The sequence below is a fragment of the Nilaparvata lugens genome, chromosome 4 (genome assembly GCF_014356525.2).
Source record: "Nilaparvata lugens isolate BPH chromosome 4, ASM1435652v1, whole genome shotgun sequence".
Taxonomy (NCBI): domain Eukaryota; kingdom Metazoa; phylum Arthropoda; class Insecta; order Hemiptera; family Delphacidae; genus Nilaparvata; species Nilaparvata lugens.
Window position 1 is genome coordinate 63,221,405 of NC_052507.1, and position 21,095 is coordinate 63,242,499.

Consider the following 21,095-nt stretch of genomic DNA (forward strand, 5'->3'; position numbering starts at 1 on the left):
GTTACTGATCATGTAATTGAGGAGGAATGATTGATTAATTAAAAATGCATGAAACTGATTTTTGCCAATCCCGGGATCAGTCCCGGGATCCCGGGATTGATATTGGATAATCCCGAAATACCGGGATTGGAAATCAGTCCCGGGATTGACATCCCTAACTCCAGAGCAAAGCTCGGTCACCCGATATTGTGATATTATCTATTCTATAATGAAGGTAAGTACTGGCTTACATGTACGGGATAGAAAAATTATGTTTTCCTCCACCTACTGTCTAAAGTACTTACTTTACTCCCTGAAACATAATACTAAAGTGTCACTTTTTCGCTCTAGGTAGTAAAAAACAGAAAAACTCCCTAGGGAGTAAAAGTGACTCCATTTAAATAACATGGGAAGCATCTCTATTTTAAAAACTCACATGGTAATAGGTTAGAAGGTCTAAGCTCAGATGAGAAAGCGTAATAGAGGTGTCTGTCATTGAGTCAACTGAATTCAATACCACAACCAGAAATTTGATCAACTCATGAAATATATGTTTGTATGATATTATACTCTTAATATTAGTTGACGATAAAAATTTATACAATTTTTAAAATATTTTATTCTATTCAAAATACCAGCCAACAAATATTTTTGATCTGCATTCTGCAATTCAAATCTGAAACGCGTGATCAGGAGTCAGCCATTTTTGGTAGCCCAGCTGATATAATTATTACACTTGGCCGATAGATAGCGCAATCAGCAGTGCCTATCAGACGACCGGTTTTTAGGTTTCAGATTTTAGGTTATGTTGTTAGGAAACATTGTCACCAATACGTAAGTTATTAGAATGATTTGACTTGCAGTTTCTATAAAAAAATGTAGATGGAGGAAAAATGTTGTGTACATCACGAGCGAAAAATACTTTTTCTCCCTCAGGAAAATTTTTGCCCTCGGCTTCGCCTCGGGCTTCAAACTTTTTCCCTCAGGGAGAAAAAGTCGTACTTTTCACTCTAGATATACAAATAACTATTGAGGCATCATCACGTCTCAACTACTCAACTGATTCACTCGAAATTTTGTATAAAGATTCTTGATTAACCGAGTATGGTTATAGGCCTATTTTTAATTTTCCAAAATTTCTTTACGTCAAGTTTTCAGTTTGTAAAGTTCTGAAATAGATCCTTGCGGAGCACGGGTTACCTGCTACTCATCAATATTGAGGTGATTTGAGATACAATTGTCTCTCATTCCTTCTTCAATGTTTAGATCATAGAGGGAAGATAGCATAATGCTATATTTTCCTCTGGTTTGAATTTTATTGAAAATTGATTCCAAAATTATTTTGAGATTGAGAAAATAATAACTTTATTGCAATGATACAATTTTGAAATCTTTTTTGAGGTTGAGAGAGAAATAACAACTATTTTGTAATTTAACTGTCGTAAGACTGTTTGTTTGATAAATCAATTAATTTTGAGATCGAGAAAATAATAACCTTATTGCAATAATTGAATTTATATCTTTTTTGAGGATGAGAAAATAACAACTATAGTGTAATTTAACTCTCGTAAGACTGTTTGCCAAGACTCTCATTAAGTAAAAGATAAGCAGTGGTTGTAGAAAATGTAAGAAGTTCATGAGCAAATTGCTTACTAAGCATCCCAAATTTTATTATGACCTTTGTGAAAATTGAATGACCTGAAGAGATTTGAGAGGGAGAGAGGGAGTGAGAGAGGGTATGTCCAAGAGAGTAGTGAGAAATGGATAAAGGAAGGAAGGAAGGAAGGGAGAACAATTTATTATTAGAGGAAGTGGAGTAAATATGAATTTGAGATGTTATAATGGGGGAGAAGATTAATTCAAAGGAGTTTATGATGAGGACTGCTTAACAAGGGTTGAACATAGTACAGTTTGTGACAAGACATAAATGGGTGAGGAAAAGGGATAGAGAAAAAGCGAGAGAGGAAGAAAGATATAGAGAGAAAAACGATTATGAAAGAGAGAGAGAGAGTAAGTGTGTGTGAAGGTGAGAGGATAAATGAGAGAGAAAGAGAGAGAGAGAGTGTGTGTGTTTGTGTGTGAAGGTGTGAGAGGATATGAGAGGATGAATGAGATTGATTGATTGATTGATCGAGTACTTTATTTATGTAGATTACAATAAATACTGGCTTATACACTTATATACAATAGCTCACAATACAGTAAAATTATGGATGAATTTACAAAATATAAATTAAGAGAATAATTAGAGAGTTCTATATGAATTTGAGAGAAGAATATTAAATGTAGTTAAGTTGCACAAGCGAGTTTAAACTTCAGAGTAAAAATGACTCTGGGGAGAGGACTGACTGTGAGCCATGAGTTTTGCACATACATTGCAATCTTTGAAGAACATGCATTGTTAAATGTTCAAAGGCCACACAATGGAACTGTGTGATTCACGCTGTTAAGTCAGTGCCAATGAGAGGAATACAGAGTTGTCGATTCTCTGTTACCACCGCCTTCTATGGTAAATAGATGTGAGTTAAGTTACCCCGGTATATTTGATCTGATATAGAATTTATATCTTCAATATTCTATATCCACCAGAATATGCAAGTATCTTAATAAAAACAATATAAAAACCTTGTAGTACCCTTTATTATTAAAAACTTCAAAATATTTCAACGACTAGTTTCGACCCTAACTTAGGTCATTTTCAAGTTGAAATGTAGAGAATAAATAAACAAGTTGATACTCAATTAACTATCTCAATATGATCTTATACTATGATACTATGAAAATAGAATCTTCAAGTATCTTTACATGATTATTTTAATAATAATTTCTCATAATTAAGATAAAATATTTTGTTCATAAATGATATTTCTACATTGTTGAATAACGATCTGTCAACGTTGAGGAGCTAGAAAAGGATAGCGCTATATTCTACATCCACCAAGAATATATACAGTACATAATTTAAATCTTTACATGATTAAATAATAAATTCTCATTATTGAGATAAAATATTTGGTCAATTAATCATATTGTTACATTGTTGAAAAACGATCTGGAAACGTTATGGAGCTGGGAAAGTATAGCGCTATCTGCTTTGTCGAATGATAGACAAGGATAGAAACACCAATGTCAATCAAATACTGCCATTATAACGTGGACCTCGCTATAGTAAATGGTGGACGGAACAGTGTGGGGGATTATGGAAGAAAAAATTGGTAGAATACATAACAAAGCTGAAAGAAAGAACAAAAAATTATTTTTCTACAACTGCAAGTAAAGAAAGAATAATTTACATACTCAATTCTCCTCGTAAAATAGCTTATTTCTGATGAGAATCTACTTTTTCGCTCGCTAACCATGCGCATGCGCAGTAGATTTCCTTTACGCTTGCAAATCATTCGCGCATGCGCATAAGAGTTTCTTTACGCTCGTTAATCAGATGATGATAAGCAGCTCGCAAAAGACAAACCACTCTCGGTCAGATCTTAACCTAAAAAGTCGGTAATTGTACCGATTCTACAGCCATGATGGATATCAGTGTAGACGAATTATTATTAACTCCGCCAGATATAAGTGATTTAACAGGTTTGTGCAGTTGTAGAAAAAAATGTGTATGTAATTCGCGCATAATGCTCCTTTATCGCTCTTGCAAGATTATCACGCTCCGCTATGCGTCGCTTGATAACTGTTTTCCGCGAGCGATAAAGTCGCGCATTACGCTCTTAATACATAAATAGGAATTTGAAGTAGTATTGATGGAACCAACGTTGTCACAAAAAATTAATGAGTTTCAGTCATGATAAGAAGTAGACATTTTTGAGAATAGGAGAAAATTTCTGATGATGATAGTGATGACAAGTATAAAAAAAGTTTGTTTTTAGATGGAAGTTACTGAGATATTGCAATAATTATTCAAATGCTAATGATTTAATAATATCATTAAACGAATGCTTCATTTTCAGTATTTGATTTGGATTTTTGTTTAATAATAATTATTAGTTTGGTTTTTGATGAAAATCCTTTGGAGTGTATTTGATACTGACAAATTCATTCATTTCACTATTCAGTTATTGTTCAATGATTTGACATCTTGTGGGATCAGACTCTCGAAAAAATAATATAAAACCTGAACAATAGTATCTCTATAGTGAGGTCCACGTTATAATGGCAGTTTTTGATTAGCAATGGTATTACTATCCTTGTCTTCCATTCAACAAAGCAGATAGCGCTATCTCTTTCTCGTTTTGCTCTGTTACCAGATTGTCTTTTAACAATGTAGAATTAATAATTAATAAACAAAATATTTCATTTCTATTATGAAAATTCATTATGAAAAATATAATTTCTTACTACTTAATGAAATATAATCGATTATTTTAAACGAGAATGAACAGTTAATTGATTTAAAAAGACTAAGAAATTGTCAAAAAACCACAGATATATTGATACTTAGAAAGACCAGTGTCTGTTATTACACCATTGTCAATATCTATTGTAATTATATAATTATATAATTATATCTATTATAATTATAATTGTAAATATAAACTGGAGTTCATCAGAAATTGACAATGGTGTAATAACCGAAACCGGTCTTTCTAAGTATCAATAAATCTGTGGTTTTTTGACAATTTCTTAGTCTTTTTCATTCAATATGAATAATTACCACAATATCAACTTCTCAACTACACAAAAAGTGAACAGTTAATATTACATCAAGAAACCTGTATCAGCCACCGTCTATAGAAGGCATTGACAAGACAGAGGTTCGGAAAAGTTTTTCTCGTATCTTTCTCCACTGCCATTATAACGTGGACCTCACTATGGATAGAGTTTGAATATTTGAAATTGCTCTAGACTCCTCGAATTCAGTCACTCAGTCGTAACTCCGAAACTAAATATTCTATTTTCCGGGCCAATTAAGACGGGACGAATATTGTATAAGGCCCACCCTGAAAGCATCTGAAATTACGGTTCACCCGAAGAATGAGTAGCTTTATTATGGAAGCGCCGTTAGCTTCAACTTTGTAAAGCCCGGATTACAGTTTAAAAAGTTCGCGACGTACGCTTCTGCAGAATATAAGGATTAAAAACAGTCCTCAAGGCATCATTCTTAATTAAACAGTTGCAGATTTCCCAAAACCTTTCCACTTCAAATATTACTGTGCGTTCTGTTAGAATCTAAAATATTTATTACATTCTACAAACTCAATATTGAAATAATGATTGGGAGAGAATCAACAGGAAAAACCCAAAACCGTTTCTCTCCCTAATTTCGATGAAAATAGTCCAAATGAAGTTATGAAAACACTTTTATAAAAAACTAGCCGTCAGGCTCGCTTCGCTCGCCATATCCGTCTAGCCCTGGACCCCCAACTGGATCGTCCAAGAATGAGATCAGCAGGCTCGCTTCTCTCGCCTGCATTATTCATTTGTAGAACGATCATATGTTAGGACGATCCAGTCGAGGGTCCAGACTAAACGTCTGGCTAAACGGATATGGCGAGCGAAGCGAGCCTGATGGCTAGTAATATAATATTCCCAGGAATAGCTCTGATTGAAGTAGCAGTGCCCAATCAATTTTTCCGCGATGAATGCATTTCAGTCTTCAACTTGGTGCCAACCTAACAAAGTCAACTCAACTTAATGTCAACCTGACAAAATTATTAATTTAGTTAACAGTTAACAACTGTTTCGAAGAGGTACTCTCTCCAGATTATAGTTCTATATTAACAAATGGTATGGACATCTTTCAATTATAATTAAGAGAAAAAGAAGAATATACATGCTTAAAGACGAACTTTAAACCACCCTTAGAGTTGAAATATTGCCAAAAGATTTCTTAGTGCGCCTCTAATGGGCCAACGTACCAAATTTGAACGTTTTTGGTCCGGTAGATTTTTAGTTCTGCGAGTGAGTGAGTCAGTCAGTGAGTGAGTGCCATTTCGCTTTTATATGATTATATGGATCACAAAAATGTACAGTCCAATATACAAAAATATGAAACTGTAATGTGTTTTCTGTTATGTGCTACAAAAAAATGAATAATTTTATATATATATATATATATATATAATATATATATATATATATATATATATATATATATATATATATTATATATATATATATTATATATATCAATATATTATATATTGTTTAATCTATAATATAATAAAGGGATGAATCGGCTTATACACTTTCGGGATGGGAAATTCACGAATGATATATTAACACGATTGAACTACAGGACTGATTAACTTGGAGTTTGGCATATATATTCTTAATTTACCGAGGATGATTATAGGCCTATTTTCAATTCTTCAAGATTTTATTACGTCAAGTTTTCAGTTTGCCAATTTTCTAAATAAACCCTTGCGGAGCACGGGTTACCTGCTAGTCTATGATGTAATGAAGGGAAGAACAGGCTTATACATGTACGGGATGAAAAATTCACGAATGATGCATCACCACGTCTCAACTACTAGACTGATTTACTTGGAGTTTTGCATATGGATTCTTGATTTACCGAGAGAGGTTATTGGCCTATTTTCAATACCTCAAGATTTCAGTAGGTCAAGGTTTCAGGTAGACCCTTGGGGAGCACGAGGTACCTGATAGTCTGTAATAAAACTCCTCAACTTTCAAGTACTGATAACTCTTATGAAACTTAGTTTAAAGTTCAAGAATAGTTCCTAGTTTGAGTTCCTAATCTCCGTTTGAGAATAATTCAAGAATAAACTTGGTTCAAAATTGAAGAATAAGTTCCTAGTTCAAGTTCAAAATCTTAGTCTCAGAATAATTTCCGTTGTAATTAGATGAATAGAGAGTAAAGCTACAGATATACGCGCCTCCAACCCGCTCCGCGCATGCTCCGCCCTCGTTCCTCCATCGCCTCGCAGTCGCTCCGCCCCCGCTCCGCAATCGCTCCGATCATGAACGTTACGGGAGATGTTAGCTCTTCTCGCGTTCCACTCTTGCTCCCCGGTCGATCATCAATCGCTCTGCTCGAGTGACGTTTGGTTGCGGAGCAGAGCGTAAGTCTGTACGCACGTTAAGAGTTTCTTCACTAAGATTGATTGATAACATTGCACCTGATTGGCTGAATTTGGTTCCAGTTAGAGAACAGAATGGCGGAAACGCTGCCCATAAAATGGCTGAAGTAGAGCTGTGATTGGTCGGAATACTGCTTCCTGATTGGCCGAAAACTTTCTCATGCACTTCACACGGAATAAGGGGTACAATCAGGGTATTACCAATTTTGAAAAAAATTCTGAAGGGTTCAACTCACCTGTTAGAAGATGGTCTTGTCAGTCGAAAACCGTAGAGCTTCAATCTGAAACAAATTTTTGAAATTTGAAATTTTCATTCAATTTGTAAAGGTGGAATATATTGTCGATGATAGTCGATTACATAATCCTTCTTGAGTCGTAGACTATCACTATAGTGAGGTCCACGTTATAATGGCAGTGGAAAAAGATAGGCGAAAAACGTTGCCGGTCCTCTGTCTTGTCAATGCCTTCTACAGACGGTAGCTGATATACTAGGTTTATTAATGTAATATTTACTGTTCATTCTCATTCTTATAATTAAGATATAAGAATATTTTGCTAATTAATTATCAATTCTACATTGTTAAAAGACGTTTTGTAATACAATTACAAAATAATAAAGTCAAAGCAATAGTTTAAAGTCACAAAGTAGAATAAATTACATCAAGTAGAATCGAAAAACTCTGTCAAACAATAGAAAGGTCTCAAAAACAGCTACTCAAAATATAATTTTTTTAAAAATAACAATATTTTCACAACATTTGATATCCAATGGCAACTTATTCTCCATGCTCAGCATAGGCTTGAGAATGTACAATAAGTTGCCATTGGATATCAAATGTTGTGAAAATATTGTTATTTTTAAAAAATTATATTTTGAGTAGCTGGTTTTGAGACCTTTCTATTGTTTGACAGAGTTTTTCGATTCTACTTGATGTAATTTATTCTACTTTGTGACTTTAAACTATTGCTTTGACTTTATTATTTTGTAATTGCATTACTATGACTTTGTCAATCATTACCTATATTGGTCTACGACAATACAATCTACCTATTTATTTATCATCTATTTACGATCTGGCAACAGAGTGAAGCGAGAAAGAGATAGCGCTATCCCCTTTGTTGAATAATAGACAAGGATAATATCAATACCGTTGTCAATCAAACACTGCCACTATAACGTGAACCTCTCTATAGTTTGTTATTTTTCGCACCTGAATCAAATCTACCTCTACAGATTTTATAAAACTGGAAAACAGTGGAGATGTGAAATTCCCTAGATTCCGAATATTGTGATCTCGCAGAGAGACAGGCATAAATTTTCTTGCCGACTATTGAACAGCACGTAGAGTATTAGAAATTTAGCCTAAGGCTACGCGAGGGCCTCTTCATCTCCTGATGGTCTGAATTCCCCTCGCTATGTTCACTTATCTAACTTATAACGTGCATATTTCTTGTTTACTTTTTCACATTCATATTTATTTCTCACTACCAGATAACCCGTGCTCCTCCATGGAACAATTAAAAAAATGACAAACTGGAAACTTGACGTAATGATTTATTGAAGAATTCAAATTAGCCCTATAACTATTCTCGGTAAGTTGGGAATCTATATGTAGAATTCCAAGTTAATCAGTCCAGTAGTTCAGACGTGATGATGGCTGTTGTCTGATGTCTGATTTAATGGAAAATTCGTGAATTTCTATCCCGTACGCGTATCAGCTGATAATTATTCTTTCCTTTATTATATTACTAATGCTTCGCCCCCTGGACCCCCGACTGTATCGTCCTAGAATGAGATCAGCAGGCTCGCTTCGCTCGCCTGCATTTTCCATTTTAGCACTTTTATCATATGTTAGGACGATCCAGTCGGGGGCCCAAACTAAACGGATATGGCGAGCGAAGCGAGCCTGACGGCTAGTAATATAATATTACCAGGAATAGCTCTGATTGGAGTAGCAGTGCCCAATCAATTTTTCCGCGATAAGTGCATTTCAATCTTCAACTTGGTGCCAACCTAACAAAGCCAACTCAACTTAATGCCAACCTGACAAAATTATTAATTTAGTTACCAGTAGTTAACAACTGTTTCGAAGAGGTACTCTCTCTAGATAATAGTTCTATGTTAACATATGGTATGGACATTTCTATTATTATTAAGAGAATAAGAAGAATATACATGCTAAGAGACGAACTTTAAACCCTTAAAAGCCACCCTTAGAGTTAAAATATTGCCAAAAGATTTCTTAGTGCGCCTCTAAAGGGCCAACTGAACATACCTACCAAATTTGAACGTTTTTGGTCCGGTAGATTTTTAGTTCTGCGAGTGAGTGAGTGAGTCAGTCAGTCAGTCAGTGAGTGCCATTTCGCTTTTATTTATATAGATAGATTATTCCATCAATATCCAATTGATGCAGTCGAATTTTCGTATTTGAATATGAAGGAACAGTTTCCTAGAACGAGCAAGTGATTAGCCCACTTACGTTATACGGAAACTCAAGTTTAATATGTGAACATAGTTTGGCAGCATATACTAAATAGTGTTATCAGCAGGTGACATCTCATCGTATGCACATAGTGCAAGGGTCACATACTGGACTCACACACAGTTTGATACACCATGCTTGATTGAATTTCTGGCAAGATTAGAATTCCTAAGTTTATGCGCCAATATGCAGTAGATCTAGGTCAGCGTTTGAGGATTGTATCATACGGGGGATACGACATCAATAGATGGAACAATGTAGATGCTAAGCAATATCTTAAGCTGCGTTTACACCAAAGTTATTAACAAAACGTTGATAACTCAATCCTTATAGATTCTATTAGATTGAACATAACTTATCATACACATGATGAACATATGTGTTTGTCAAGTTCCGTTCAATCTAATAGAATCTATAAGGATTAAGTTATCAACATTTTGTTAATAACTTTGGTGTGTAAACGCAGCTTTACATGTATATATTGGTAATATTTCCTGTCTCAAGGAATTTTGTCAAATTTGGGGAGCGGACACCCTCTGAAAAAACATTCATCAATTAATTAACACTAATTTAAACAGGAAACACACTATACAGATAGATTAAAAACACTTAAAAAAATAAATTATTTTTCGGAAATTTTCGGTTGCTTCGTCAACCTTTGTCAACAGTCTACAGTTATATTTACAGTTGTGTGAATTCTGTTGTATTTATTTATTAAGATATTTGTAGCAATATCTCACATATAATATTGGTAAATTCATTCCTGCCTCAAGAGATTTTGGGGAGCAGAAATCCTCACAACAAATAATTGTATAATCGGACAGGTAAAAATTGTGGATAATCTTTGAATTCCTGTAGCACAAAAACGTTGAAATAACGTTTCAAAACATGTGATACCTTCACATTTGAGAAACGTGAATGGACCTGAATCAAAGCTATTTCCTTCGTTGGAAAAACCCGTTGAGGAAACGTTGAAAAAGGGTTAACTTCACAATCTGGATGTTCGTAGAATCCCGTTGAGGAAACGTTGAAGAATGGTTAACCTCACAATCTGGATGTTGTTAAAAACCCGTAGAGGAAACATTGAAAAATGGTTAACTTCACAATCTGTTGTTAAAAACCCGTTGAGGAAACGTTGAAAAATGGTTAACTTCACAATCTGGATGATGTTAAAAACCCGTAGAGGAAACATTGAAAAATGGTTAACTTCACAATGTGGATGTTGTTAAAAACCCGTTGAGGAAACATTGAAAAATGGTTAACTTCACAATCTGGATGTTGTCAAAAACCCGTAGAGGAAACATTGGAAAATGGTTATCTCCACAATCTGGATGTTGTTGAAAACCCGTTGAGGAAACGTTGAAAAATGGTTGACTTCACAATCTGGATGTTGTCAAAAACCCGTTGAGGAAACATTGAAAAATGGTTAACTTCACAATCTGGATGTTGTTAAATACCCAATCTGTTGTTAAAAACACGTTAAGGAAACATTGAAAAATGATTAACAATTAAAAATGTTTTCTCATTATCATTGAAAAATGGTTAACTTTACAATCTGGATGTTGTTAAATACCCATTGAGTAAACGTTGAAAAATGGTTAACTTCTCAATCTGTTGTTAAAAACCCGTTGAGGAAACTTTGAAAAATGGTTAACTTCACAATCTGGATGTTGTTTAAAAATTATTCAAGCTGGAATAATACATAAAGAATATATTTCATTGTGATAACAGTAATTTCCAAAATAAGCCACCAGATAGGCCTCTCACCATCCTATTAGAGTAGGCCTGTTTCTGGGGAAAACCAGCGTGATAGAATTTTAAACAAGGTCATTACTCACTATTCGCACCATAGCTGGATTCAGGCCAGAGCGGTTTCATTTTTTAATTGAAACCGTATTTTTTCGCGTCGTGGAATAGGTTTGGTGGTGGGGGGAGGGAGAGGTGCAGACTTATTATTAAAATGGAAGTATTTCTTCGTCACTGATGAGATAATCTTGTCCTCATTTACCACGACACCTTGTCGGCGAGAGAGAGAGAGAGAGAAACGACACCTTGTTGTCGGAACGAGAGAAACTACACCTAGTTGTCGGAGGCGGAGAGTGACTGAGAGGGTACGAGGGTGTGAGGGAGGAACAACTTGTCGGTGTGACAGAGAGTGAGTGAGAGAGAATGAGACAGACAGAGAGGGAGTGACAAAGAGAAAGACAGAAACGACACCTTGTAGTCGGAAAGAGGGAAACGACACCTAGTTGTCGGAGAGAAAGTAATGTCACCTTGTCGGTGTGAGCTAGAGTGAGAGAAACGACACCGGAGAGAGAGTGTTTGCGAGTGAGGAAATGATTTGTGAGGCGGATGCCAAGACAGTAGATTGCCTCACCGTTTTGCCTCATGGTTTTTCCCTGTTGATGACATTAACTCATCAGCTGAGTGAGGCATGCAATTACACTGCGTTACAACGAGAACATCCTGAGATCTAATGCATGTCTAAGAATTTTGATATTTTGAATTAATTTATAATAATTTCTTGAAGGCCACGTAGCTAGTGTTAAATGTGATATAGTGACGTCCACGTTATAATAGCAGTGGAGAAAGATAGAAGAAAAACTTTGCCGATCCTGTGTCTTGTCAATGCCTATAGACGGTAGCTGATACAGGTTTATTGTTGTAATATTAACTGTTCATAATTATTATTTTAACGAAAATCCTGAATAAATGCTGTAAATCACCCCGAAGACTTCTGCTACTGCAGACATTGAGAACAGGGTTAACAGCTAGATGGAAATTCGATGAGAACTACTATCCAAAAATTAGTTGCCAGCCCGGGAATCGAACCCGGTACCTCCAAATTGCTAGTCAGGAATGCTTACCCTTACACCAAACTGTTAATCTCTGGATAGCAGCGCTCATTTTATACAAAGCCATAGCGGCCAACCAGTTACAGATTTGAATAAATGCATTCTCTATTTAATTCCATCTTTAACTGTTCATTCTTGTTTGAAATAATCAATAATTATATTATATTAAGCAAGAAATTCCTTCTATAATTTCATAATTGAGGTGAAATATTTTGTTAATCAATTATCAATTCTACATTGTTAAAAGACGATCTGTCAACAAAGAAAAGCAAGAAAGAGATAGCCCTATCCGCTTTGTTGAATGATAGACAAGGATAGCAATACCATTGCCAATCGAACAATGATATAACGTGGAGCTCACTATAGTCCATGAGATTGATCTCATAGATTCAAAGACTGAAATGAGACGAAAAGTTGCAGAAATGAGCAGAAAAGGTGGAGACAGAAATGAGCCCCTATAAATAACATTGTTTTTAATATTTTCTCAAGAGCGATGATGGGGTGACATTTAATAGCCAATAAAGTATCACGGGAGGTGCCCCTTTATTTGACAAGATGAAACCCTTTATCTCGTTGTTACGACACATTATAAGTGATAACTGGGGTACAATTTGGGGTGGTTATTCTCAGTGTTAAATAGTAAACAATTTATAAATTCCATCATGTAAAGAATAGTATATTTCGCACCTAGAGCAGAAAATGAGATTTTTCCGGCTCGAAATCGGTTTTCAAGTCCGAGGCCGTTGGCCGAGGACTAGAAAAGATTGAGAGCCGGAATAGTATATTTCGCACCTAGGGCCGAAAATGAGACTTTTCCGGCTCGAAATCGGTTTTCAAGTCCGAGGCCGTAGGCCGAGGACTAGAAAAGATTGAGAGCCGGAAAAACCTTTTTGCTCATGGTGAGAACGTTATTTTCCGCAACACAGAAAAATAAAAAATATAAATATGAGAATAATTGTTTATTAGGCACTTCTGAAAGCAAAACGAGAAGGTCATAGCTCTAGCAAATCTGAGGTAATCTGAATATCAGGAAATTGCCCAAGTATTTTTATTTTTCATTCTGATTCGTCTAAATAACCTAAAAGATTATGTTCAATTATGTGGGAGGTTGAGTTTATACTTTTTTTTATTCTTTCAAATGACAATATGATGATATTAGTATGAATGTTTTTATTATTGAATATTGAACACAAATAATGAAAAGTTTTTTGATCAGCTGTTCTTTGATCACCTTTGTTAGTTCCATGTTAGCGGCTGGAAAGGGTACTCTTCCCGGCCTAGGCCGGAAAGAAACCTGTTCTGACGTCAGACGAGAGTCGTCTGCAAACAATGTCTTTCAGATCTACGTGGGGACTGAAAAACAGCTGCTTTCTGTTCAGTGTGGCGAAAAATACATGGTAGAGGATAATATTGATTTTTATCTATTTATTTATTGACCGAGCGAAGTGAGGTCTAAGATTCAAGTCGACGGTTTTGCATTCATCTTTATGTCTATATATTCATATGAACCGCATTCGCGGCGAAACGCGGCAATAGATTTTCATGATATTTGACAGTTATGTTTTTTTTTTAATTTCGCGTCGATGTATATATAAAATGTTTCGAAATTTCACATTTCAAGGATAATACAGAAGGAAAAGGAGTCTCCTTCTAACGCTAATATCACCGTAAAAATCAGACTATAGAATTATCCATCATAAATCAGCTGTCGAGTGGATAATTGATTGCATGCAATTATTATAATATTATCTCAATGTAACTTGGTAAAAAATCAGCTTTTGTGTGAACTATCAATTGCTTGCAATTTTGATGCACTATCAATTGCATGCAATGACGCAGGCGATTATAACTAAAATAGTATAGTATTTTCTCTCCACCTTTCTCTGCTTTCTACACGGGCTGGCCTGTTGCCAGTATGTCTTTGGCTTTTAATGTTAGCATTTTTGATACACCAACCCCAACAGCCATTAGCCGTTCTCACACCGATATCTCTTGGTAGAGAGCTAGTGGGAAGGATATTTTGAATATTTTTTCGGAAGAATGGACATTGATTTGTCCAAGGCTCCGCCAATTCATGTAGATGCATAACAATATTATCTATTTTATCTATAGTTATTACAAATTGCTTTTTTCATATCATGTACAGTTCAATAATTATTTTCTTAGTCTATATTATGTTAATTCATCTATAATATTGCTGTATTGTAAGCTATTGTATATAAGTGTATAAGCAAGTATATACTGTGATCTACATAAATAAAGTACTCAATCAATCAATCTTGCCGACACGACATACAGACAGTATGAACAGTATAAGAGGAGGCAGTGAATTTTAACTGCGCGAGGTTGACTGTTCACAGAACTACTACCGTAGTTATTTTTACAAGGACCGAGAGAGAAAAATTGAGGATACTCCTTGTATTATTCCTCTCCCCAATTTGGATAATTACTATATTCATGGGTTGGGCTGGAAAGGGTTAAAAGTTATAGTATAACAGTGAGGTCCTTTTCATAATGACAGTATTCGATTAACATTGGTGTTGCCAACCTTGTCATACATTTGACAAAGCTAAGCAATTGGAGAAACTGACCTGAGTGACTGAGGAGTGAGATAGTTAAAATGAAAACTGAGTGATAATAGAAATAGTGAGTGGGGTAAAAATGGCAACAATGCTAAGTTATAATTTCCACAGACTTTCCATTCATTTCATGATATTGTTCAAAACACTCTTATCATGGTACAATTATGACCATGGAGAAACCATGATGTCCATTCACCTGTTAGACCCCTGATTCTACCTATAAAGACCCATTATTTCTTATGTCAGAACCCTCTAGTCCCAAAAATTATTGACCCCAAGGTTCCCATACTGAGGTCCATGTTATAATGGCAGTTTTTTTATAGAAATGGTATTGATATCCTTGTCTATCGTTCAACAACACGGATAGCGCTATCTCTTTCTCGCTTTGATCTGTTGCCAGATCATCTGTTAACAATGTAGAATTATAATCATTTAACAGAATATTCAACCTTGATTATGTAAATTCATTATGACATTATTGAAACAAATTACTTCTTGCTTAATTGACCGAACGTAGTGAGGTCTATGTTTTAACTCGGATTTTCTTTTGTCTGTCTGTATGTTATGCGATTACGGCCAAACGCGTAAATAGAATTCGATGAGATTTGGCTGGAATATTCCTTTTTCAACTGCGCGTCGATGTAAACACAAGGTTTTTTTCAATTTTTCAATGATAATATGAGAATAAAATGAATTCTTTCATACTCTGATACCACTATAGAATAATTATATCATCTACTTTGGAGATAGGATCAATCGGACTATAGTGGAATTATTCATAATCAATCAGCTGACAATTTGATTATTCATTGCATGCATTCTACAGATGTCTGGCCGTTTCTATTTCTATAACGAAGGGTTTCAATATTTTTTATGACGGGTACCCATCAATATCAATATTCTCACATTTGAAAAACAAATTCAATAGGTGATTGAAAATAAAATGAAAAATATTAAATGAGCTGAATAATGCTGAAGAAATTATAATATTCTTGATTGAAAGAAAATAATTCTAAAATAGTTGAGAATTATTGTTATCAGATGGAAATATTATCACGGAACTGAATGAATTATCATAATATGGGATACAAATTGAAACGTGAACTGAGTACATTGACATAAGTGAGTTTTTGATCTTAAAGAAAACAAATAACAGTTTTTAAGAGTGAATTATGATTCAACTGAATCAACTAGAACAGGTGACATCAGATACTAATCTTGTGAATGGGAAAACTGCGTGAGGTCTGCTGTTCACAGAACTACTAGTAAAATATGATTATTTTAAACGAAAATGAACAGTAAGCCTGTATCAGCTACCGTCTATAAAAGGCATTGACAAGACATAGGGTCGGAAACGTTGTTTCCTATCTTCCTCTACTGCCATTATAACGTGGACCTCACTATAGTATTGGATGATCCCAGTGGTATAATAATTGCTGCCTTCGGAAAATGATATTATGAATAACACATTGAAAAGAGAACCAATTTCGGACTATGGTGTAACCTTATCCAAATCTGGGAGAGGAATAGCACAAGGTTACCTTATTTTTTCTCTCACTATCATTTTGATGATGTACTTATTGTATGAATCAATAAAGAATAGAGAAGGAAAAATAAGGGATAATTTCTGTAAAGAATTCTTGAATAGAAAACGATTGAAGGCTGCAGAGTGGATTTAGAATGAGGGATTCTCGAATTGGGAAGTTGAGATGATGATTATGAGGAATATGGAGTGGAGTCGGGAGGCACACCTCAACTGAATGGTCTGTCTCTCCACTTGAAGCTACTTCACTGCGATGGATTTGTCATTCCTTTTGAAGCTGGTGACGATTTTTGAATGTCGCCGAAATCCAATTCAGTCGTGAGAGACTCACACACGTAACGAGAGAATATTAGCGAGAAAATTTGAAGGTTCACATATACTCTCACATCCAATCATTGAAAAGTTTTTACTTTCCTTGCCCTATTACCATAGGTAAGGAAAGTATTGCTTTCCGAAAAAAATCAAGGTACCCCAATTTCTGAATTTCTATACGTTTCAAGGTCCCCTGAGTCCAAAAAAGTGGTTTTTGGGTATTGGTCTGTATGTGTGTGTGTGTGTATGAGTGTATGTGCGTCTGTGTACACGATATCTCATCTCCCATTCAACGGAATGACTTGAATTTGGAACTTGAGGTCCTCACACTATAAGGATCCGACACGAACAATTTTGATCAAATGCAATTCAAGATGGCGGCTAAAATAGAGAAAATGTTGTCAAAAACCGAGTTTTTCGCGATTTTCTCGAAAACGGCTCTAACGATTTTGATTAAATTCATACCTAAAATAGTCATTGATAAGCGCTATCAACTGCCACAAGTCTCATATCTGTAAAAATTTCAGGAGCTCCGCCTCATCTATTCGAAGTTCGATTTTAGATTTCCAATTATCAGGCTTCAGATACAATTTCAACAAAAAATTGGAACACAAAGAGTGGAAAAGATTCAGCATGAAAATCTCCACAATTTATTTCCAGTAACATTTTCACCTAGAATTGAAAATAAGCTCGAAGTTCGAGAAAATGTAATTATCCAATTGCAAACTGTTGGCAACTGTTATTATGATTCACTATGAAGAGATAGCAGACCTCGTATGTCTCCAGCGTTATTGTCCTGTCACCAGCTGGCTCAGATCTTTGTTTATAAGTAGACTTGTGATGCGCGTGTACACTAGCGTCAGGTGATCAATTTTCAAAACAGCAAGGAAAGTTGTGTGAGTGCGCATCACCAGATTTTTCTTATTGTAAAGAGTTGTGTGGCAGAGAGGAACAGGAGTCCTAACTCCGGCTATATAAAGGTGAATAATCAATCAATCAATCAATTCTCACCCATTAAGGAAAAAATATTATCAAGAAGAAGAGATAAGATAAGAAGATATCCCATGGTATTAGGTGGTTTATGTTCCAAATTTCAAGCCGATTTTTTGTTAATTGGAGCCGATTTCTGTCGACTGTACTGTCTATTAATACTAGTTTGGCCGGGTGAGAGTGTAAAAGTGCACAGTATGAGACTACCGTCACATAGCTTCACGAATGAAATTACTATAGTGTGGTCCACGTTGTAATGGCAGTGTTTGATTAGCAATGGTATTGCTATCCTTGTCTATCATTCAACAAAGCGGATAGCGAGCGCTATCTCTGTCTCGCTTTGCTCTGTTTCCAGATCGTCTTTTAACAATGTACAATCATTATTTAATCAATAAAGTAGTCCATCTTAATTATGAAAATCCATTATGAAATTATTGAAAAATATAATTTAAAAATTAAAATTATTATTATTAAAATTATTTTAAAATATAATTGATCATTTTGAACGAGAATGAACAGTTAATAGTACATCAATAAACCTGTTTCAGCTAACGTCTATAGAAGGCATTGACAAGACAGAGGTTCGAAAACGTAGTTCTCCTACCTTTCTAGGACTATCAGGTTCAGTCAACAATAAAAATAGGAAATTTTACTCCTGGATATCTCCTTGTGCTATCTTTCCTAAAGTTTTTTGCTTAATAAGATATAATTGATCATTTTGATCGAGAATGAACAGTTAATATTACATCAATAAAGCTGTATCAGGTACCGTCTATAGAAGACATTGACAAGACTGAGGATCGGCAACGTTGTTCTCCTATCTTTCTCCACTGCCATTATAACGTGAATCACACTATATCTATCACTCATAGATAATTTTTCATTTTTTTAACTAAAAAAAAAACTCAGGCTGTGGGTGTAAGAGCACCAGGAAAAACGTAAGAGTTAAAGGGTACGTTAAATTTGGTCGCCAATATTTTACACGAATATGTGCCGGTTAAATTTCAACCGTGATTAATTCCACGAGAACCAATAAGAGTAGCCGTCTTTCCTAAAACGCCTTCTCTGAGTGGCTCTTTTGGAAATAATCAATGTTAAAATTTAACCGGCTCTTGTGGAACCGGGCCTATGTGTATAGAATCATGCAATGTACCGTATATTCTCATCCCCTGACCATAGAGATAAAAATTATTTGTAAATGCAGTGTAAATTGTTTATTGAAATAAATAAAGTTTATCACTTTTAGAATAAATTTTTTTAAAATTAATTTGGTTACAGAATTTGGTGAGACTGCTCCGGTACCTTCTATTATCCCAGCACCTCATTAAATCATTTCTCCACCCTCACTCAACCAATAAAACAACATTGTATTCATTCTACTTAGCATTCCAGTTGTCGAGAGAGTTCATAAAACCACATTTTATGATAGCATGCAGCTGAACTGCGCTGTGGAGAACCATAGCTTTGAATTGCTAAACAACACTAAAGTTATGTATAAAGTTATGTATATAGCTCTCAGCTTACTGTTGTCGGGAATTGACATTCTAGCCCACCTGTGGATTCACAATAGACGTGAAATATCATAACAGAGATGTTATTCCCTTGTCTCTGATTCTCGGAGATCTGCTTTTCTGAATGGAGCTTTGCTTTTCTGAGATGATGATAATGATTTGATGGAATAATGATACGACAATATTATCGTGAATGATAAAATAATATTTATATTTCAAGCTATGGACATGGCGGAACGTGTATATGGATGTACTTCTCATGCTGAATAACAATTTGATTCAATGTAATTGGAATTATATCTTGTGCATATATATTATCATCTCGATTCACTCGATTTGCATGGAAAAAAATGAAAATGAACATCATTCTGACTTTGAATAATACAACAATGGAATACAATCATGGATCCAGAATCATACAAAAGAATTATAGGTAACACCAATTCTAGATATCGAAGTCGTCTACATTTACCTTCTTGTCCATAAACTCTTCAACTGAGTAGATGGGTGGGAATTGCATTTGTTGAAATGCTTATCAATAAATATGATTATTATTGAACGAAAACCCCAAAAAATGCTGTAAATCATCGAATTTCCATCTAGCTGTTTACCCTGTGTTCAATATTTGCAGTAGCTAGTCTTCGAGGTGATTTATAGCATTAAATTGGGATTTTCATTTTATAATAATTCTATCGAGTAGGAGGTGTTATCCTACTCAAGAAGAAGACTCATAAAATCTGTTTGAACCTCCTGTGATTGATTGTATCACCTCAATAAAAAGCCCTCATTAAAAGAGCACACTCATTAATCTATTTGCTACGTTTGGGACCGGTTCCTGAGCTCGGGATTCAGCTAAGTTCTAGACTTTAAACAGCTGGAGTCAGAAAATTGGCTTTCCAAAACGGGGCGTATTCGTTGGTACTAGGGATGTCAATCCCGGGACTGATTTCCAATCCCGGTATTCCGGGATTATCCAATATCAATCCCGGGATCCCGGGACTGATCCCGGGGATTGGCAAAAATCAGTTTAATGCATTTTTAACCAATTGTTCCTCCTCAATTACATGTTCAGTAACAGTGTGTGGAGATGAAAAAGGGCACATTAAAGAGGGAGAGGCTATTATTAAAATAAAGAATATACTTGGAAATATTATTCAAATATTGAACATTCTATTTCTATAATGTTTTCAAGATTATAGGAGTAACTGTTTTATTCCATGTCCTACCTTAAATTTGCTGTATCCTAGATGATAGTGAGAACTGAGGAAAGCAAGATAACTCATCAGAGTCTTTTTTATGTAGACAAAAGCATTTCTATCCTACATCAGGACGGGATAGAGCTCACACTTTAATTACGTCAAATACTGTAAAGTGAATTAATATCACTATCAATTGAATTAATAATATTCATAATATGATAGAATACTTTTTGTAAGACCATAACGCCATACCGACCAAACAACGCGAAAGCTCAACCACTACACTACTTAATGAAATTTCGTAGAGCAACTATAACATTTACTTCAACCAGATATTCTACTTATGATAGAGAAAGATAAGAGGAGAGGAATAATTATTAGACAGAGAGTGAATCGTTAGTGCTTTTTTATTTCTGATTTCTGAAGTATTTTCAAAGCTCGGATGCATTTCAAGGAAATGCCATCAGCACTATTGCAAATATTGCGCCGTCTAGACTGGTAATTGTGGTACTGTGTAAACATGAACAAACGTAGAGGCATAACAACCAATCAACAACCATTCTGTCAATTATGCGAACTAATAATG

At 35.0% G+C, this 21,095-nt stretch overlaps 1 protein-coding gene across 1 annotated transcript in view; it reads right to left on the reverse strand.

Moving 5' to 3' along the window:
• LOC111053004 (tachykinins) overlaps positions 1-21,095 on the reverse strand; it is a 267,422-nt gene that overhangs the window by 186,938 nt on the left and 59,389 nt on the right. Inside the window, exon 2 of the mRNA XM_022339832.2 lies at positions 7,271-7,315. The gene's annotated coding sequence lies outside the window, so the exon portion shown is untranslated. The remainder of the gene's footprint in view (positions 1-7,270; positions 7,316-21,095) is intronic.